General features: G+C 44.3%; 1 protein-coding gene across 3 annotated transcripts in view; it reads left to right on the plus strand.

The window, feature by feature from the left end:
* The window catches only part of AMN1 (antagonist of mitotic exit network 1 homolog), a 1021978-nt gene that overhangs the window by 997664 nt on the left and 1374 nt on the right, over positions 1 to 22940 (plus strand). The window lies entirely within an intron of this gene.

Here is a 22940-nt window from a genome sequence, read left to right on the forward strand (position 1 = left end):
TAATTGGAAAAGATTTTCCAGATGGTGCCAGTCCAAGAACCAGCACCGTTTTAAGGCCCATTTGCCTCTAGCTTGTGATTTTTTTTTTTTGTGTGTGTTTGAGTTGTTGTCCTCTGGCCTTTCTAACACCTCTTTCAAAGTTCTTTTGTTGGCCATTTTTGCTTCTCTGCCTTTGGATCTCCCCCTTTCTACCTGTCCTAAATTCAGGCATTTTTTGCAAAGGTCTTTCAGTATCCATCAACCTAAACAAAGGGTGGCTCCTCTGTCCCCAGAATCTTAATTTTGTGTTTGAAAAGCTAGTTCTTATTCCATTTGAACCAGCACATTAGGCTAATTTGAAGTTCTTAAAATGGAAGACTATTTTACTTATTGCTTAGACTTCTGCAAGAAAGCTATTTGAGTTAGAAGCTCTTATGGTGAGTCAATCCTACCTCATTTTTGTCAAGAACAGGGGTCTTTGAAAACAAATCATCCTTTTATGCCTAAAGTGGTTTCATAGTTTACCTTTGTTTTGGAATGCACCTGGTCGGACTGTTGCCAGTCTATTCATTTCTCTGTATTCTGTCTGAAACCAAAAACAAGAGAGAAATGCTTCATGCTCAGGATGCCCACAGGCAGCTTTTGTATACTACCTGGACAGAACTAAATCCATAAGCTGTTTGTGCTGGTAAGAAGAAATGACAACCAGCATCAAAAAAGGCAATTCTGAGACGGTTGTCTCATGCCGTTTCCTTTTATTATGCTCACCATAACAAGCAACTTCAAGACCGTTTTAGGGCCCACTCTTCCAGGGCTCTTTGGCTTATGTGGCTTTCTGGGAAAAAGTGGACCTAAAAGTGTTGTAGAGACAGCAGCTTAGCCCTTTGTATACTTCTTCAAAGCACTACAAACTGGTTTCCTTTTCCAAAAAGGCTTTGATAGGACCATTCTCCAAGGGCTCATGAATTCTTAAGCCTTTTCCTCCTCAGCTATGGTAATCTACCCAAATAGCTTAGGATATTGCAACAGTGATCTAAAACTGAACATAGAGTTGTGTACGTAAACTTCCCATAACAGTACATGTTCGAATATATCACTTTTGCAGTAGCCATACCATCCCTCCATCACCCTTTTTTGTTGTTTTTTATGCATTGCCTGGGTTTGGATGTATATACCTCTGTTTATGTGATTACTCTTGTTCTCCTTTCTGGGCTGTGTCCTCCATTCTTAGGCCAAGAAAACTTTATTCAAGCTCCTGGCAGATGGGGTGTATGGAAAGCCCTATTAATCTTTGGAAAACTGAGTGGTTAGTCATATCCTCGGCAGGATATAGCCCAAATAGCTTGGGCTACTGCAACAGTGATCTATTCAAGCATCTATGATTATAGTAAGTTTAATTACAAAACTGTACTTTTTTATCAAAGCTAATACAAGGCAGAATTCATAAGCAAGCCTTCATAGTTGTGTCAGCAAGATCCATGCAAAGACCAAGACTGTTCACTTGTTTCCAAATATAGATTTCTTTTAGCTCATGCATCCTATACAGAAATCCAGAGATCATCCTACTGCATCATTGCCAGCGCCCCCAAGAAAAAAAATAGGTATAATTATATTACATCAGACTAAACAGAGGCGTAGTAGACTAGATCCCAGTAAATATCTGTTGAATGTTTGCATATTAGTGATCTTTATCTTTTACAGTTCCAGCCAGCTGCTTATTTTAAGTACTCTTTAACTGTATTTTATGATTCCAGCCTTGGTGTCTTTTATATGTAAGGAGTCAAGCATTTCTTAAAAAGCAGCAGAAAAGTTGTACTTTCCTCTTAAATACAAGTTGATGCTCTTCGTATTGATTACTGCCGCGCTACCTTACATTATATGGGTTATGTACCATATACGATATAAGAGCCAGCCAGATTTCAGAGCTTCAGGGCTCCTTCAAAAAACTGACCAGTTGGTCACACCCTTGGCAGGATTTAACCCAAATAGCTTAGCTGAGTAAAAATACAGGTTTGGGTTCCAAGCCCATCAGAGCTTTCCTGCTGCCAAAGAGAGCTCTCCAGGCTTTAGAGGCTCGATGGTTGGCTTGTGCTGTTACATTGCTGGGAAGTTAAGTTCCCTTTGGGGAAAAAAACTTCCATGTATTATTTTTATGTTTAAATTTACCATCCTTTGTGGGAAAGAACTTTTTAAGCTGTGAGTATTTTTTTAAGTGAATATTATATGACTTGGCTGTACTTTTAAAATGGGATTGCACTTTTGTGTTTGCATTTTAAAAGTTAATTTGAACATTTTGTGTTTTTACATCTGATGAAGTTACTAACGCAAACGCAGTGATGGTTTAGCATTTATGTTTTAACCAAGTGGGTCAATAAATTCTTCATGGGACTTGTTCTGGTATGGCTTAGTGTTTTATTTGGATTAATTTGAACATTTTAAAACTTTTTTTTTCTCTCTCTCTCTAGAAACTAAATTACTTTTTGGTGCCGGTAAAGTTAAGAGTGATTTTACTGTGTTTTTATTAGGAAAAGTGACTTTATACTACTTTTTAAATTTTACTGGCTTGTGCTACTTAGTTTCCCTGGAAAAGAGGTACCAGTTTTGGCTTGCCCATGGTACAAACTACCCGTCCCATGATCGGTCCTTCCAGCCACAAAAAAAAAAAAAAAAAACTAAACAGCCTTTGCCCTTACAGCAGGCTAGCAATTTGCCTCAGCCACAGGTGGATGAGCTGGTTCTTTAGACCACTCAAATCTTTCCCCAGATCCCTCTGGTCTTGCCCATACAGCCACTATGGACCAGGGATTAACCATGTTCTCTGTAGCTGTTGGCATCACTTTAGTGGCTAAGAAAGAGACACTTTTGTCAGTATTGGGAGAAAGGGCAAGGATGATGCCTCTGCTTAACCAGAATGTTGTGCCCATCCATGGTAAAGCTGTTACTGCCATTTACAATCCTGTTTTCCATAATTTCCATGTCAAAAAGAAACAGACAACTAAACACATAATCTGATGATGTTAATCTTCTTTCTATTCATCACTGATGGGTCCGGTTCCGAGCCCTCGGAACAGAGTCTGCCTTTTACCTAACTCGCGCCAGCCAATAACTCTCAAGCTAAGCTTCTACCCAGAATGCCCTTCTCCCTGTTACCTCAGATCTCGTTTGCCGCATAGCCGTAAAGCCGCGTTTCAGCCAAGCTCTCAGCTAAGTGGAAACTTATTTGATATTTTGTGTGAAAAACTTGTGATATTTTCTCTTTTAGTGAGCAATTAGTATTTCTAGTGTTTTTCTACTGTTAGACCTTGATCTTTTCTTCCTTGCTCTACCCATTGGTAAACTTTCAAGTACCATTGTTGGTACAGCCTTCTCCCCTTACCCTTGTGGTATTCCTTCAATGCCATAACTGGTATTTCTCTTTTCTTTCCTAGCCTGTTAGTGTTTTTTTCAGTAAGACGTCTCTGTTTCACTTATGTGTATCGATGTAGTGATACGACTGTGTGGATTTTTGAACTGTGTTTGACTTACTAGTACAGACTTGTTTCATTTTGTCCTTAAGGTGTTTGCCTGTGGGGGTCTCTCTGTCAAAATGTCGGATAAGAAAGGTACTTCGGAGTTTAAGCATTGTGCTTCATGTAACCTAATAGTGATTCTCACGATGATTGTGTATATTGTTTGGGGGTGCCCCATCTTTCAGTGCAACCTCCCTGTGACATTTGTCAGACTTTCAGTCAACGCACTCTGAGTGAGCGCAAAAATAAACTGATACTGAAAGGGTTACTTAAGTCTCCCTTCTCAGAGGCCATTTCTGCAATGGAGGTCTCAACCCCTCCTACAAAAGACAAAAAGAGGTCCCACTTGGTTCCCTCCTCACCCTCGGGTGATCTGGATAAGCCTGTGAAATCAGAGGTCCCCAAGTTGTCCTCAGATCATAAATCTGCCTCTACGGCTTCATCCTTGTTGGCTCTGAGTAACTCGAAACCTACAATATCAGTGCCACCTTCGGCACTGATACTGCCTCTGGCACACACGATAGACCTCATTACGCCTACTATGACTTCGGCACGTGTGGCCACTACGGCTCAGGGCACGCCTTCCATACCTTCGTCTGTTACGAAATTGGAATCTACTGCTTCGGCTCTGAGTGCCACTTCGGCACCAAGCGTTTTTTTCAACCAAGTTGGATTTGACCCTGTTAATCCTGGTCTCGAAACTTAAGACATTGGTGCCGGCAGACCTTGCACCACAGACCTGATACTCCCCTTCTGTAGTTCCATTCCTGGGCCAGATGTATAGCCCTTTCATTGACCGACCTGACACTCCATCCAGAGTATCCACTAGATCCACCAGGAGCCTGTCAGAACACGATGTGGTGTGTCTTGTGGACCAGCTGTTGGCAGCCAGGGGGATACTCACACTTTCTAAGACCCATCCGCGTGCAGGACGTGGGTTGGTTTCTCCAAGGACTCCTTCTTACACTCCTACTTCGACCATTCCACTTCTGAAGCTTTCTGCTCCGACGTCCTTCTCTGAACCCATCACCTTGGTGCTTATAGTTGACCTCACACAGGCTCTGTGTTCTCCCCTTTGGTCCTCTGTTCCTGTGGAACCGGTCCTTCCTCAATCTGGGGATTGGGGGGTGGGCGCCTCAGCTCGGTGCATGGTTCCGTGTTTGTCTTTGGTTCCATCTTTTGTGCCAATAGCCACGTCCGCACTGATCCTGCTTGAGGCTCTATTCGTGGGCCAGGGTCGTCAGAGCTGGGTGTGACCCCAGTCCTGAGGTTGTCTTTCTCGGTTCTGGGTTGCCATCCTTCTTCGGGCAGACCTGCTTTGTACGCGATGGAGAGGGCTCTCACTTCTGGAAGCACTCCTTTGACATCAGAAACCCCAGATGTTATGTTGTCCCATCTCGTCTTCATTCTAAGATTGGCTCCGACTCAGCCAATTTACTATAGCTCGAGAGCATTATACTGGCTCAAGGCTAATCCCTATCCCAACATGCCTAGCGGTAGCTACCTAGAGCTCGTTTGCCGCTTGCAGCGTTGAGATTGCGACTACTGGCTCAGGCTAAGTATTCAGAGTTTTGTCATATATATTGTCATCTGTCTATCATTTTACTGTCTTAATTACCTTGTTAGACTGTATATTTATCCCTTTAGTCTAATGACCTTCCTCTGTTGTTGCCGTTTTTTTCTCAGGCCTTGCTTTCTCCTTTGAGCCCGTTTAAATTAAAGGGTTCTTCTTCTTCTTCTTCTTCTTCCACCCTTTCAGGGGGAGTCGTCATTTTACTTAGAGGCTCTTCGCCTTTTTTCTTCTTCTCTGTCCCTATTACAGCCTTATTAGTAGTGTTAGTTATTGTATGTTGTTAGCTGTTACAGCCTTGTTTCTCACTGTTGTATTTTTATCTAATTATCCGCAATGACCAAAGAGCCGAAACCCTCTGGGTTCAAAAAATGCAACTTGTGTTGCCAAAAAAATGTCCCTTATGGATGGGCACATGACTTGCGTTGACTGTTCAGGGGCTGTTCTCTTGCAGGACTCATGCTTTGTCTGTCATGCTTTCAGTTCCAGAGTCCTGCAGGAGAGAAAGAACAAGCTAATTTTACGTGGCCTTCTGAAGAATCCTCAAGATTCTTCATCTCAGGGTCCTCAGCCAGCTAAATTGTCCGAAAAATCCACTAAGCCATCCTCATCGGTTCCGAGTTCGGAACAGTCTAAATCGGCTCTGTCTGTTCCCAGTGTTGGCTCTGACAAAGCTAAGTGTCCGGCGGCTCCATCACTACCTTTGGAGCCAGTCCAGACCCATAAAAGAATCAGGTCTCCTTCTTTGGAGCCAGTGCGCTCTGTTCCACAATCTCCTTTGCTGCAATCTGGTGCAGGCAGTCACCCACCGATCCTTTTCTCACTCCTCTCGGTCCTCCAGGCTTTTGGATCATAATGTGGAGAGAGTGGTCAATAGGCTCCTCAAGCCACAGGCACTTGCCAAATTACTGTTAAGCCCAGCCTATAAGGCATTGGCTCTTTCAGCCCATCCAGCTTTCATTGGTTCCTCCTCCGACTCTCTTGAGCTCGAAGCTGGAGTGCATGGAGGTCGTGGTGGTGGAACCGTCTGCTCCGGTTACTTCTCCTTTATCGGTTCCGACACCCGCTCAATATCTTTGATGTCTCAGTTCATTGAGGGATCTGGGCGCTGAAGCTCTCTTGCCCGCTCCGAGGGGGGAAGTGGCATTGGACCCTTGTATGAATCCGCTGTCCCTCTCGGAGCTTCAGCGCAGCTGAGCTCGGCTCCCACATCAGCCTTGGAGCCGTCGCTCTCGGTTCGCAGGAGATCCCCAGACTCTTTGGAGCTGGTGGCTCCTTTGACTAGGGACTCTGGCGCCTTCAAGGTGATGAGGAGCATGCTGTCTCCTGAGACCACTCCACCCTCAGCTCCATTGACTCCCTCTCCCTCGGTGCCTGCCTTTGACCCTCCTCCTGCCTCCAAGTGTAGGGAACCTATACCCCAGGACGCCCCATTGGGTGACCCTACTTCTTCCGAAACCTCCCCCGAAACATGGAGGAGGTCCCTTGGAAGAAAAAATGTAAGAGGAAGCATCTGGACTCCCCTGAGTCCATCACATTAGACACAGTCTTGGATGAATCGGAAGGGTCCCCATGGTCCCCCTCTGAAGACGTCTCTTTTCGGACATCTTTGTTTCCCGGCCCTCCACCTCTTGGGTGTCTCCTCCTTTTGACCCACTTTTGTCTCTAGTGAGTCGAAAGGCATGGAGCACTCCAGAAACCATGGAACCAGTTCTAAGGAGACCTAATACATTTATAACTGCACCCGAGGACAAATCCTTCCTTTCCAAAGGGGTCCCTGTTGATGCCGTGGTGGTGGCAGTAGCCACTAAGAAGGAACTTAAGGAAACATCTTCATCTGTCCATCTGCCGAACAAGGAGTCCCATACGATGGACAGGTATGGGAAGCGTATGTTCTCTTCAGCGACCTTTACTCTCAGGTCACTGAATTACTTGTCACACATCACACGACTTCAGATGGATCTCCTAAAGGAGTTGAGATACCCTGTAGGATCCTACAGCTGAGGGCGTTGCGAACAGGGTGCTTCCCAGCTTGCAACCTTGATTTCAGTGGTTAACTCCTCCATGAGGCTCATTTCTTATGCGGCAGATGGCACGAGTAGGGCATAAGGTACCGGAGGTGCTTGGTGGAGACACTCCTGGATGCAACTTTGTCAGTTAGCTGAACCTTTCAAGTCTTCCTTTACCCAATACCCTCTTTGATGGCTCATCCTTGTTTGGGCTTCAGGTAGAAGAGACTCTCACCAGGTGTGAACAGGATGGCAAGACTCTCTCTGCCATGGGAGTCCATTTTTCCACTCCATCTAGACCCTATCCTAAAGGTCAGAAGAGTGGAAAGATGTGGTTTTGGAAATCCCAGGGAGCTTCGCCTGACAGATGTAGAGATTTTTCCCCCAGGGGCAGAGGGGGGAAACAGCAACAGAAGATGCCGGCCTCATGGTAGAGGGGGTCTGCAACAGCAGGGCGACAGAGATACGTTCTCTGCTAGGCCCTTCCAGCACTCCTGAAGGGAGGCCCGACTGTCCACCTCTGGAGGCAGTCGGGGAAGACTATCATTGTACCCAGCAGCCTGGCAAACTATCACAAAGGAAGCGTGGGTACTGTCAATAATATCCAGGGGTTGCAAAATTCCCTTTTCCCAGTTACCCCCCTCAAGAGAAAAATGTTCTATCCCAGATGTTCCACCCAGTCTTCGGGATCACGCAATCTTAAAGGTACAAAGATTGCTAGAAAAAAGAGCCATCCGCAGACCAAATCGAATCCGGAACTTACTCAAAGTTCTTTTTAGTTCCAAAAAAGACAGGGGACTGGAGACCCATTTAGGATCTCAGCAAGCTACACAAATCAGTAAAAAAGATGAAGTTCCGGATGGGAACACTGCAGTCCATTCTTCCCTCCTTGGGTCAGGACAATTGGATGTGCTCCATAGATCTCCAGGATGCGTACTACCACATAAAAATGGATAGGCAATCCAGGAGATTCCTATGCTTCCGGCTGGGAGCCGGTCATTATCAGTTCAGAGCCCTGCCCTTTGGTCTCACCACAGCCCCCAGGTTGTTCACCAAGTTTATGGCAGTGGTCACGGCTCACCTGAGGCATCTAGGATTCCAGATGTTTCCATATCTAGATGACTGGCTCTTCACTGCTACCGCCGAGCATCAACTAAACAAAGCACGGGACTACACAATTCAAACTTATTCCCAGCTAGGCATCACCATAAACTATGAAAAGTCTGCCTTGTTGCCTTGTCAGTCTATTACCTTCATAGGGGCAGACTTAGGTACAAGATGCATGGTAGTGAAGCTGCCTTAAGACAGGGTGTCAGCAAGGTTCATTTCTCATAAAGAAGACGAGAGTTCAGACAAGAGAAGTATTACAAGTCTTGGGCTCAGTGGCTGCAGCAATTACACTAGCTCCTATAGCTCGTTTCCACATGAGGATTCTGCAATGGCTTCTTTTCGTTCAGTGGTCTTTCCAGGATTTACCAATGTCACACATGATCTTGATCATGGAAACTTGCAAAAAGGACTTAGTATGGTGGCTTGTCTCCCCCCAGGTGACTCTGGGCAGACCCTTTCCTGACCCCCATCCAGTAGCCACAGTGACCACGGACACCTCCCAGATGGGGGGGTTGGGAGTATTATCTGGGACAGACTGTCCAAGGGATGTAGCAACCTCATGAATGCCATTTGCACATCAATGTTCTAGAGATGAGAGCGGTGCATCTGGCGTTGCAAACACTTCAAAAACTCTCTCCCTACTGGGACCATTGCAATTCAGACAGACAATATGTCAGTGATATGGTTCATCAACAAGCAGGGCGGGACCAGATCATACCCCTCGAGTCAGGAGGCCCTTCGAGTTTGGCAATGGGTGATGTCTTCCCAATGTTTTCTGATTGCGACACACATTCCCGGGAAATCCAACATGATAGCGGACAGGCTCAGCAGGGCTATCCTCATGCCTCAGGAGTGGTCCCTGAAGCAAGAAGTTGCGAACTTGATTTTTCGCAAATGAGGCCAGCCATGCTGCGATCTGTTTGCCACTCCCCTCAACAACAAATGCAGCAGCTACTTTGTCCTAGTCCCCCCACCGGGACAGTCACCCAAGGATGCACTTGTTCACGATTGGTCTCTAGGACTACTCTATGCCTTTCCCGCTAATCCCAAAGGTACTTCAGAAAGCAAAGTCACTGGGTTGCAAACTCATCCTCGTTGCTCCTTACTGGCCTCGTCAGATATGGTTTCCGTTTCTCCGCCATCATATTCAAGTGAAGCCTTGGGTACTGGACCCAGTTCTGGACTTCCTGATGCATCAATCGGGTGGGCTCCATCCCTCCCTCCAAACTCTCAAGCTGACTGCTTGGTTTCTCCACTTCCAGTCTTAGCCAGGTTCCCCAACATTTCCCCGGCAGTACAACACATCCTAGTGACCTCTCACAAGCCCACTACCAGGACGATTTACACTAGCAAATGTAAGAGGTTCTCTTATTGGGCAAAGAGTAATGATACCGATCCCTTCACTGCTCCTGTTCACAAGATTCTTAATTTCCTGGCTGAAACCTTCAAACGAGGGGCAGCTGCAGCTACTATTAGGGTCCATCTAACTGCCATCTCCAATTTTCATGTAGGAGACTTGGACTCTAACGTCATGTTCCATAAGTTGTGCAGAGCATTCTTATGAACCCCCCCCAGGACCTAAACGTGGTTTTAGCTTCTCTGGTTCTTCCACCCTTTGAACTAGCAGCATCTTGCCCCCTGAACTTTCTGTCTTGGAAAACCCTTTTCTTGGTTGCCAACACCTCAGCTAGACAGGTTTCTGAATTACACGCTTTATCTGTTCGCTTGCCATATCTCATTTTTCACAAAGATAGTCTCTCTTAGAACCAATCCTTCCTTCTTGCCAAAGGTATGTTCAGAGTATAATTTAAATCAGTCCATTGAGCTTCCTGTATTCTTCCCCAACTACGGCAAGAAGACAGAGTATAGACTCCACCATTTGGGTGCTCATAGACAATTCTGTTTTTATTTACACAGGACCAAAGACCTTAGAAAATCAGATCAATTGTTTGTATCCTTTGCTGACTATAAACAAGGTTCTCCAGTTTCAAAAGTGACCTTATCAAAATGGCTGTCAGACACAATCAGTTATTTTTATGATTTGGGTAAAAAGTCTCTTCCAGGGAGGGCCAGAGGACATTCAACCAAGGCCTTAGCTACCTCAGTTTCCTTCCAAACCAAATTGCCTTTAGATTCAATCTGTGTGGCAGCAACATGGGAAAATCCTCATACCTTTATCACTCATTACAAAGTGGATGTGGTCTCCTTTGGTTCCACGGTCCTGAAGAGTTTGTTCCAATGAGCCACCCAGGAACCAGGTGCTGGGGACGCAGTCCCAACCTGCAAGAACGAAGGCAAGATGGGACAACATAACATAAAGAAGTTTTGTATCTACCATAACGTTCCATGTATGTTGTCATTCATCTCACATTCCTTCTTGTGTTCTCCCTCCTTCCCCTTTCCTGGAGGATCGAGAGGAGTTCCTTTTTTGGTTAAACTGGCTGAGTTTCCTGCTGACCATACCAGGTTAGTTAACCATGCTTTGTTTTTTTTTTCCTCTTTCCTTCCTAACCTAAAATGTATATGAGCTTAGTAAAATTTGCATTTACTATGACTGTCTAGTGTGGGCTATTACAAATGGATCTGGGTAGCTACCGCTAGGCATGTTGGGATAGGGGTTAGCCTTGAGCCAGTATAAGGCTCTTGAGGATCGGCTCCGAACCCAACCAGCAAGAAGGAAGGCGAGATGAAAGACGGCAAACATGGAACGTTTTTTTCGCCCCCTGAGCTGCAGCTGCCACAGACCACCCCCACCGGGGCACTGGGCAGAGAAGACACAGGACACCACTGTTCAGGGTACCCACTCTTCCGAGTCCTCCTCAGAGACCCCCCACTGAAGAGCCCCCTTGAAAGAGGACGTACAAGAGGAAGCACATGGACTCACCTGCGGAGTCTTTAACAGAAGACACGGATTACGGTGATGGTGAAGGGTCCTCACGGTCACCTCCTGATGATATCTCCTTCGGAGACATCCTGGAAATGCTAAAACAGAGAGGTGACTGGAAGCCCTCCAACCCTTCCTCTGAGGAGTCCTTGTTCCTGCAGGCTTTCTGCTCCCGACCTTCTACCTCTTGGGTGACCCCCGTCTGCCAACGAGCTCGTCGTGCAGCAAGCTTGGAAGAACCTTGATTCCATTGAGGCAGTCCCTCAGAGACCTGACAAAATTCTTTACCCTCCCAAGGAGAACTCGCATTGGTCCAGAGGGTTACCAGTCAACGCTATGAAAAAGGACTTGGCTGAGGAAAGTCCCGCTGTCCACCTGGCCAACAGAAAGTCCTGGGCGATGGACAGACTAGGGAAGCGATTTTTTGCATCACAGATCTTTGCTATATGGTTACTGAACTATTTGGCACATTTTATGAGGCTCCAGAGGGACTTGATCTCCGAACTCTCTGGGACACTCACAGGACAGGTGTTTGACAAGGTCAGGGACAAAGTGTCCTCGCAGCTCTCAACCTTGAACTCGATCTTCAACTCCCCCATGAGGTTGCTATCACATGCAACCAAAGGGGTGGCTAGAGCAGCGGGTTCAGGCATTGTCATGAGGCATCATGCCTGGATGCACATTTGTGACCTCACGGACCCCTTCAAGTCTTACTTTTTGAATGCTCCTCTCGAAGCATCATCCCTTTTTGGCTCCAAGATGAAGGACACACTAGCCAGGTGTGAGCAAGATGGCAAGACCCTGTCTGCCGTAGGCCTACAGTTTTCTAATCCTCAACGTTCCTTCTCCAGGAATCAGAGGAGTGGTAAAATGTGGCACAAAAAATCTCAGGGTCCTTTCCGTGCCACACGTGGTGATGATACCCCCAGGGGCAGAGGGGCGCAACAATTCTGGAAGACGCCCCCGACTGAGGCAGAGGGGGTCCTTGTAACCAAGGCTCCAGGGACGACTCCTCTGGACAGCCTTACCAGCTCTCCTGAGGAGCAGCCCAATTGCGTACCAATGGAAGCAGTCAGGGGTTGTTTTTCCCTGCACTAAGCTGCCCGGCAATCTATCACCACCAATCGTTGGTTGCAGAGTATAATCACCAGTGGTTACTCCATCCCCCTTTCTGGTCAACCAAATCTTTCAAAAAAGCTTCCCGATGTTCCACCCAGTCAAAGGGAAGAAGCAGCTTTAGAGATAATAAAGCTGTCTCAAAAAAAGAGTCATCAACCAGTCCCACCGGACCAATGCGGATCCAGATTCTACTCGAGATTCTTTTTGGTGCCAAAAAAGACAGGAGACTGGTGACCCATTTTGGATCTGAGCAGCTTGAACAAGTCTGTCATCCAAACCAAATTCCGGATGGTTATGGTTCAGTCCATTCTCCCTTTTTTAAGATATTGCGATTGGATGTGCTCGATAGATCCCCAGGATGCATATTACCACATCAAAATGGACAAACAATCCAGGAGTCTGCTTTGCTACCAGCTAGGGGCCAGTCATTATCAATATTGTGTCCTGCCATTCAGTCTCTCTACAGCCCCCATAGTGTTCACGAAGTGCACGGCAGTGGTCACAGCTCATTTGGGACTACAAGGATTCCAGGTGTTTCCATATTTGGACTACTTGCTCCTCACTGCCCTCACCAAGTGTCTTCTGGTAACAGCACTGCATTATACACTCTCTCTGGCAAAAATTTTGGGAATCACAATACATTGGGAGAAATCAAACCTTACTCCTACACAACAAATAGAATTCATTGGAGCAGTTTTCAATACCCAGTCCTGTCTAGTGTCACTTCCAAATCAGACTCCAGTGATTGAGGCTCCAGCTCCGGGTGATACTCTGTCAAACAAAAGCATCAGCAAGGGAGGTTGTTCAGGCCCTAGGATCCATGGCAGCTTCAATTCCAATAGTGCCCCTAGCAAAGCTACACATGCGAATCATGCAATGGCTCCTCCTCTGTCAGTGGTTCCCGAACTATCACCCCCTCAGTTACCAGATTCACATAACCAACACCTGCAAGAAGGACCTTCTTTGGTGGGTGAGGCCAGATGCAGAACTTTGGAGTCACCCAATTCAGTTTCCTCAGCCCAGGGCCATTGTGACCACGGATGATTCCCTGATCGGGTTGGGGGGCCATTTCCAGGGAAAGACCGTCCAAGGCGCATGGTCCACCTCAGAGGCCCACCTGCATATCAACGTTCTAGATTTGAGAGCAATGCTGTTGGCGTTGCAGGCTTTTCATCTGGTTCTCCCTTCTGGGACAATTGCAATTCAGTCAGACAACATGTCAGTGGTCTGGTATATCAACAAGCAAGGAGAAACCAAGTCCTACCCCCCTGTGTTGAGAGGCCATGAGAATTTGGCAGTGGGCGATAGTTTCCAACCGCTTTCTGATAGCAACGCATATCCCGGGAAGTTCCAAAGTAATAGCAGACGAACTCAGCAGATGCATCCCCCTGCCTCACGAGTGGTCCCTCAACCCAAATGTGGCAACAGAAATCTTCAGCCACTGGGGCCGCCTTGCGGCGATCTTTTTGCCTCCCTGTCGAACACCAAGTGCAACATCTATTTCACCCTGTTTCCCTCGGAGGGGGAGTCCCCGAGGAATGCTCTGATCCATGATTGGCCCACAGGATGTCTTTACTCTATCCTCCCATTTCCGTTTCCACAATTCCTAAAGAAAGGTCTTTGGTTGAGATACAAGGTGATCCTCATAGCCCTGTTCTGTCCTCAACAAGTCTGGTTCCCCTTCCTTCGGCCTCATCTAGTATACCCACCGTGAATTCTGAACCCTCTTCCAGATCTGATTACTCACCCCAAGAGTTGAGCCACCCGAAGCTGTCCAGTCTAAAGCTAACGGCTTGATTTCTCCACTTCCGTTAGTTGCCAGACAAGCTAATCTCACCTCATCTGTTCGGGACATCATTTTGGCCTCTCATAAACCATCCACCAGAAGGCTATATCAGGATAAATGGAAAAGGTTCTCCATCAAGGATAACATACCAGACCTGTATTCGGCTCCAGTGACTGCAGTGCTGCAGTACTTGGCTAAGTTTTTTGATAATGGAGCCTCTGCCTCTACCATATTGGTACACCTGGCAGCGATTTCTAATTTCCACAATGGTATAGATGGCACTCCTCTCATCTCCTTACGTCTGTGCAAAGCATTTCTCAAGGGAACCTCTCATATCGGGCCTCCTGTCAGATAGCCTGTGGAACCATGGAACCTCACTATAGTCCTTCAGTCTTTGACTCAAAAACCCTTTGAACCCGCAGCAAAGTGTGAACTAAAGTTTTTGTCCTGGAAATCTTTGTTCCTAGCAGCCATCACGTCAGCCAGACGGATCTTGGAGCTGTAGGCATTGTGTATCAAGAGGCCCGATCTGGTCTTCCATAAAGACAGAGTATCACTCTGGATGAACCCATCCTTCCTTCCTTCCCAAAGTTGTTTCTGAATTTTCCATTAACCAAACCATTGATCTACCAGCATTCTTTCCAAATTTTTCCAATAAAGGAGAGTACTGCCTACATTCCTTGGATGTACATAGGCAAGTGCGATTCTACCTAGACAGGACCAAGCCTATCTGTAAGTCTGAACAGCTTTTCATCTCCTTTTCTGGCCCTAGAATGGGAAATTCTGTTTCCAAGGTTACATTATCAAAATGGCTGAGACTGCATACATTTTATCTATTCCCTCACAAAAGAACCTATGCCAAAGTTAAAGCTCATTCCACTAGATCTGTGGCAACATCTGTAGCTTTCCATTCCAGGGCTTCCATGGATGACATTTGCGCAGCAGCCACTTGGTCTAAACCTCGTACCTTTATCAATCATTACAAATTGGACTTGGTCTCCAGAGGGAGAGCTACCTTCGGCTCAGTGCTAGTCAGGAATGTTCTTCCATAAGGGCCGCCCATGGACCTCAAGGTAGCTTGGGATTCTGTCCCATCAGTGATGAATGGAAAAAAGATTAACATCAGATAAAGAAGTTATGTCTTACCATAATGTTTCATCTGTGTTGTTGATCTTCTTTCATTCATCACATCCCACCCTCCTTCCCCCCACCAAAGGCTCCTGGGGTGTGCTTTGGGTCCAAGTGGTGTCCTAGGGTATTTGCGCAGAAGTGGCCTCGGCTTTACTTCTCTGTCTCTAACAAACTCAATCTGAGTTAACAGGGAGAAGGGCATTCTGGGTAGAAGCTTAGCTCGAGAGTTTTTGGCTGGCGTGAGCTTGGTAAAAGACCAACTCTGTTCTGAGGGCTCGGAACCGAACTCATCAGTATTGAATGAAAGAAGATCAACAACACAGAAGGAACATTTTGGTAAGACAGGACTTCTTTTTTTTCTGCTCCAGTTTCACTGGCAGGAGTAGTTTATTTAATCTGGTTCAGTGTATTGTACAGGATATTGACCCTTCTTATCAGGTGGCTTCGAGTAAAAGAAGGAAATTCCTCTTTTCCTGAAATGATTGAAGAAATTGAATCTGGAACGGAATGTGATGGGACATATACTGCTTTTTCTCCTCAGAATTCTGATTCAGACTGAGAGGAGAGCATGTTATCTGAAACTCCCTGTCAAGGATTCTCTTTCTCTGTGACTTTTTCCAGAATGTTCCAGTGTTTTCAGTGGGGAAAACACTGCGGTTTCTTAGTCTCTCAGAAAATATTATGAAATGTTGTAACTGGAATTCCAAGAACCTCCTCCCAGTGCTGCCAGCATTGGAGAATGTGTTTGTCACAGACTGTAGTTTCCCTGTTAGCCAGTCTTCTGCACCTGTGAAAGCAGATAGAATGTACAAAGTTTCTCAGCCTTTCTAATTTCTATACACACATCGCAGACCTGACCCAGCAGCTGTAACTTTAGCAAATCCAGCTGCTGCCAAGCATTTTAACTCTAATCTTTTCCCTTCTGACAAGGAAGGTAAAACAATTGAAATGTTTAGGGGAAAAAGCGTATGCTTCAGCAACTTTAATTTTTAGAATTTTGAATTGTCAGGCTCATATGTTAACGTTTATTCTGACTAATCGTGAAAGTATTAGGAATGTGTTATCTGCAGTTCCTTCCTGTAAGTAAAAATCTGTGTTATGTGGTTTAGTTTCTTCCATTTCTCAAGCCATTGCTTATTGTTTAAAGTGTGTTTATGACTCTGTAGATACGACATCCAGGGCTGATGCCACTGGTACTGTGCTGAGAAGGTTTTTGCCTGACTGCATTCTCAAAACCTGTCTGACAATGTAAAAAATGAAATTTTAAATTCACCCATGGATAGAGATTTAGTTTTTAGACCCTGTGCTGTAGAAGTTATCAAAAATGTGATGAGAGGGGTAAGCTGATGCACATAATCTCTCAGATTTTTCATCACTCCATCTCCAAATTTCTCAAGGGATTTTTCTACTCCTTTGTCCTGTTTGGCAAGAAACAAACTAAACAGACTCAGCCCTTATTAGGCCAGTCATTTAATATAGTGCTTCCTTTGACATGTATCTGTTCAGATACACACAACCGGAATGCCCACAGAGTTACCTTAGTAAAAGGATACAGTGCTTAAACAACATGTCCTGCATGGAGCTACTCAAAGCTGTGTCACTATACTCTGTATCCTATAGACTGCTAAGAGGTGACCTGTGTCTGGCTTGCAGGGCATCCTCCAACCCAATTCTAATGGATTTACTGCACATTAGCAAGTCAGTTGGCATCAGAAATACTCAATCTAGGGATCTAAACCTTGTCTGAAATATCAACAGAATGGTTTGGAGAGAGAGGTATCTCTTGCAGATGATACCACTGCTCTGGAGCAGACTCCTCATCCACATAAAACAAAATTCATCAATGTCTATATTCAAGCAAAACTTGGAACTATGGATGGAAAATTTAATATGCTCCCCAGAACTGCCCCCTGTACTACTAATAGAGGTGTTTCCTAAATGCTTTATCCCATCCATGGGTCCCCTCAAATTATGTATAGTATGATCCCAGTTATTCTCATTAGGGTTAATATATAATTATCGACCATGAGATGAGCAAAGACAGTTTCTAACCAAATGGGATAGGTCAATTTGAGCACAAAAAGTGAAACTGGCTAGGCTTAAAATGTCTCACAATGGCACCTAGCCTGGTACTTACACATGATTCTGTAAACCTATAAAATGCTGCTAAACAGTCATTTAAGAAATAATAGCAAGGAGTTTCCAAAAAGAAGGCAGGACCCTCCCCCCTCCGAGTAAAGGGCAGTCAAGTAAGACAGAATGACTATATAAGTGAACCCCCCCACCACCACCTTTGCAATATTTTATTCATTCCAAAATGTTTGAATCTCCATTTCTCTCTTTGACAACAGATTGTTTCAGGCAAATGGGTTCTGAATAATTCAACCGCATATGGCACTGGGAAGAAGTTCTTCCCTTTCAGGGAGTTATTCCACATTCACCAGTCCAAACACCCTCCATTCCCTTCTGCTGTCTCGGGGGTAATAGAAATAATTCCTTCTTTTCTGTTGGGAAGAGGGTTTCATTCATGAATGTTTTTGGTGCCACAGAAGGAAAATTCCTGGAGACCCTTTCTGGACCTTTCTTTCCTAAACCACTTTGTCATTGTGCCCTGCCCAAGTTCAAATGCTTACACTTCACAACATGTTACCCCTTCTTCCTTATTTGAGTGTTTAGTAACATTGGATTTAAAAGATGCTTATCGTATTTCTGTGCATCCAGAATTCAGATGTTTCTTAAAGTTGTGTGCGTCTAGATCATATTATCACTTCTCTGCCTTGCCTTTTGGATTATCCACTGTTCAAGTGTATAGCTGCTGTTGTATCTCATTGGAGGCTACAGGATATCCATTTTTTCCAATTGTAGATGATTTGCTCATCTTTGCAAAGTCTTTTTCAAAGTGTCCGGAGTCTCTCATTTGGGTGAGAGATCTCGTACAGAAGCTGGAATTCCAAGAGAACATTCAAAAGTCTTTTTCACTCCGTCACACAGAATTGTGTTTTTGGCATGTCTCCTTGATACCTCATTAAAAAAAGCTTTTCTCCCACAGGAAAAATAGATTTATATTTAGATCTATTTTGTGGATATTTCACTCCAGCTAAGATCACTATGAAGGAATATGCCATGATTCTCATAATGCCTCTAGCAAGACTCCACATGAGAAAGTTACAATGGTATGTGAAATCTTTGTGGTCCCAGCACCAATGCCCATTGTCTTCCAGATTCCAGTTCAAAGAGTTGTCAGAAGAGAAATCACTCTGTGGAGGCATCAGTTATCCCTGAATTCAGGTCTCCAGTTCTCCCATCCTGCTCCAAAGCAGTCAGTCAACATACAGTAGACACCATACACTTGGGGATCAGTGTCAAATGGGATAAAATTACAAGGTATCTGGGACAACAGAGACAGTCACAAGGACATAAACATAAAAGAAATGTTTGCTCTTATCAAAGCACTCAACTCTCTGAATCACCTTTGGTCCCAATAACTTCAAGTTTTATAGACAATACCATAGTGAAGTGGTATATAAACAAGCAAAGGGGAACCATGTCTTACCGCCTGTGTAGATTAGTCACGTTAGCACAATGTTACTCTACAGGCATCCTACAGTCTATCAGTGCAAAACTGTGTGACAGACAAGTTGAGCAGGCCAAAGCAGGAAATTAGTTTGGGGGGGTCTTCCAAGATTTAATCCATCCGTGGATATTTCATCAAGCAGATCTTTCTGCCTCCTGTCTGAACAATCAGCTGGCAACAGTCTGCTTCAGGACTCCATGCAGGAATGCCTGGAGAACATGCCATTTCTTTAATTTGGACAGGAATGTTCCGTATATTTTCCCACCCTTTCCATTGATCTCTAGTGTACTTATGAAGATTTAAATTGAGAAGAAGGTAGAGTTAAGGAGAGAGTCCAAATGGGCATTCCTAGATCTGGAGAAAGCATATGACATGGTTTCAAGAAAGCTGATTTGGGCAGTTCTGCTGTGGCTTGAAGTCCCAGAAACAATGGCAGAATTAGTGCAGGCTATATACAAGGATCCAGTGACACAAGTACAAAAAGTGTTCAGACTCAGAGTGGTTTCTGGTGGAAGTGGGCACGTGTCAAGGTTCAGCTCTGAGACCACTGTTATTCATACTGGTGATGGACTACATTAGCAAACAGGTTGGTGCTGACAGATCAACAAAGCTGCTGTATGTAAACGATGTGGCATTGCAGGCAGACTGAGCAAGAACTGCAGCAAAGCATAGGGGAATGGAATGCAAAACTGAAGGCACATGGGATGAGACTAAATACAGATGAGACCGTTGTGATGGCAGCAAATGGGGGAAATCAGAAGAAGTTGAGAAGTGAGATAAAAGGGAAGATAATGGATCAGGTTAGCAGCTTCAAGTATCTGGTGGGCTCGTGAGGAAAATGGAAATCTGAATGAAGAAGTCAAAGCCAGAATCAGAGAGGATGCAGTCAAAGGACAGTGTGCCGGGGTAGTACATAACAGAGGAATGCCAAAGAAGCTGAAAAGTAAAGCCTACAAAACAGTGGTGTGACCAGTACTATTGTATGGTACAGAAATCTGGGTAGTAAAGGTAGAGCAGTTAAGGAAGCAAGATGTGATGGAGATGAAGTGCTTGAGATGGGTGTTAGGATGCACAAAATGGGACAGATGAAGAAATGAGGACATCTGCTAAAGTAGCCCCAATTACAGAAAAAGTCAAAAAGAACAGATTATGGTATTTCAGGCACATGTGCAGAAAAGCAGAAGACAATCTGGTGAAGAAGATTTGGGACAGATTATAGGAAGAAGGCAAGAGGAAATTAAGGCATCCAGCAAAGGGATGGATGGATTGTGTGATAAAAGACTTGTGACTGTCAGGTGTAACTGTCCAAGAAGATAGGAGAATAGCACTGAATTGAGAGAGATGACAGTTGACATGGCACCCCAACCCCAAGTAGAAAATGCAAAAGAGGGGTTTATGATGATTTTAAAAATATAGAAAGAATCCCTCAAGATCATTGTGGTGTCTCCCTTTTTGTCCAGCCAACTGTGGTTAGCCCTTCTTTTGGAAGTGGCCAGGGGCAATAATCGCAAGCTTCCTCGCAGACCTGATCTACTCTCACAAGAGCAGGGGTGTTCAAAACATCCCAACCCAAACAACTTCAGCTGACTGGATGATAGGGTCTTAATATCTTTTAAGCACTTGTTTACTGAGAACTTTGCAGAAGGTACTAATGGTGGTAAGAAAGTCATATGTTAGCAAATGAAAAATGTTTACTAGTTGGTGCCAATAGCATAGCCTATTCAGTGATGGTGTTACTTTGGTTTTACAACATTTGAGTGCACTACTTTCCTATGGCCTGTCTTACTTCTCTGTCAACATTCTTTTGTCAGCCATTTCAGCATGTCTGCCTATGCATCCCCCTCTTTCAAGGTATCCTAATGTCAAAATATTCTTCAAATGGATATCGCATAAGAGACCTCCAAGAAAATTAGTGGGTCCTCCTTGGGATCTTAAATTTGTGTTAGAGAAGCTAACACTTGCTCCATTTGAATTAGCTCATCTAACTGACAGTTTATCTAGTTGCTCTGACCTCTGCAAGAAGAGTGTCTGAGTTGTATGCTCTTATGGTGGGTCGCCATTATCTCATTTTCCACAGAGACAGTGTTTCTTTGAGTGCTAATCCTTCTTTTATGCCTAAAATGGCATCCAAGTTTACTTTAAGCCAAACTATCAATTTTCTTGTGTTCTTCCCAGAACCCGAACATGAGGGAGAAAGGATAACATAATTTGGATGTCCACAGACAATTCACATACTATCTTGACTTAACAAAGTCTTTTAGAACTTCCCATCAGTTGTTCATTTCTTGTGAGAGACGGGACAACCTGTGATAAAGCAGGCTATTTCCAAATTATTGCATCAGGCTGTTACCTTTTGTTACTCCCACCTCAACAAAACTATTCTAGGCAGGGTCAAGACACACACTACCAAGCCCCTGACTTTATCTGTGGCTTTTTGGAAAAGGTTGGGCTATAGAAGTATGTTAAAAGCAGTAACGTGGTCTTCTGTACATACTTTCAGAAAGCACTACAAACTAGATTCCTGCTCCGGGTCTAGGTCAGGCTTTGCTAGGACCATTCTCCAGGGCCCTTCTGGATTCTTCTACTTCCACCTTCCAGTTGTTCTAAACTATGTTAGAGAATGGGTTTACTGTACGTCATTACCCTGATTGGAGAAGAGCATTCTCTAGCAGGGTATTAATGTACTGGTACAAGTAATGCCTGCTGAAAAAACAAGTCTGCTACTTCACAGTAGCATACCAAGCCGCTGTGGAGCTCAGACTGAGAAAATGGAACAGCTGGCATTATTTTATGTATGCTAAGCAGCACTTTTGCTGTTTAATAATTGTAAAATAAAATAAAAGTACAAAAAGTGCATGTATGTGTTTGTGTGAAAGTGTATGAGTGTGAGAGATTGGTTGAGCTACAATTTTAAGCTTGCTAAGCAGCTCTTTTGCTATTTAGCGAGTGTAAAATAAAAGTAAAATTAAAAAAGTGTGTGTTAGTTTGTGAAAGTGTATGCATGTATGAGTGAGAGAGAGAGATCGGTTAAGCTGCTATTTTACACTGGCTAAATAGCACTTCTGCTGTTAGCAAATGTAAAGTAGAAAGCGCGCGTGCGTGTGTGTGTGTGTGTGTGTGTGTGTGTGTGTGTGTGTGTGTGTGTGAGTGAGAGGATCCATGTGCATGTGTGTTTATGTTGCTGTCTGCGTGTGTGAGTGAATTTGTGCATGAAAGCAGAAGAGAAAGTGTGTGTGTGACAAAGTGAAGAGCGAGAGCGATTGAGCGATCCCTGGCAGTGTCACATAAGATCTCTGCATACCACTTGACCATATATCTCAGCACAAGAAATCTGGAGAGAGCCACAAATAATGGAGAAACAAAGGGCTGAAAATAGGGACAAATTTTTAAATATTGCTCTTATAAACTTAGAAAGTTGCTAGAATAACAGGGTTTCCATTACCATGTATTTTTTCCTGAAGCAGAGATGCATGTGTGACAGTGCATGAAATGACTACTGGCAGCAGCAGTAAAGACGTTTACAAACCACTGCATCTTTCAGCTGAAGAAGTCTGAATAAAGCCTAAAATAAAAGGGGAACAAAGGCTCTAAAATAGAAACTTAATTATTGCTCTTATAACTGTATGTCATGAATTAGTAATTTCAATCTCCAGTGAGTGCCAACCAAACAATTTAAGAGTAAAGGACCAAAAAAATAAAGTAAATAACCTGGTTATTTTTTAAATGTTGCATTTTGTCTGTAAAATGCTTCCTCCAACCCCATTAACATATACTACAGCAAGTTTGAAACATTAGGAGGAACTATTTTACATCAAAAATGTACTAAATTAATATATAGTAGTAAAAAAATATATATAAATAAGTAAAAAAACATTGTTAATGTGTAATTAATGCTCTTCCGGGGGTGTAGAGGCCCCTAGGTAAGCATTAATTACACATTAACACACACCCTGTCGGGCATTATTGCTTGCGTAATCTGTCCGTATAGATTAGATTTAGCTACTGCAGCACTGATCAACATAAAGAACACATTTCAGTTGCGTAAGTAAACTTACAATAACAGTAGATGTTCAAATTATCACTACTGCAGTAGCCACTACCTCCCACTATCTTCATTATTTTTTGGTGTGTGTGTGTTTTCTTTTTTTCATTATTCCATCATGTGGATATTTTATTGTTGTTCCTAGTCAATAACCTCTCAGGACTCCTCTTTCAGTTTTCGTGAAGGCTCTGAAGGGCTTGGCACCCAAATCTGTCTTTTGGTCAGCT

This window comes from Protopterus annectens, chromosome 11.part0 (assembly GCF_019279795.1).
Source record: "Protopterus annectens isolate FY-2018-M chromosome 11.part0, PAN1.0, whole genome shotgun sequence".
NCBI lineage: Eukaryota > Metazoa > Chordata > Ceratodontiformes > Protopteridae > Protopterus > Protopterus annectens.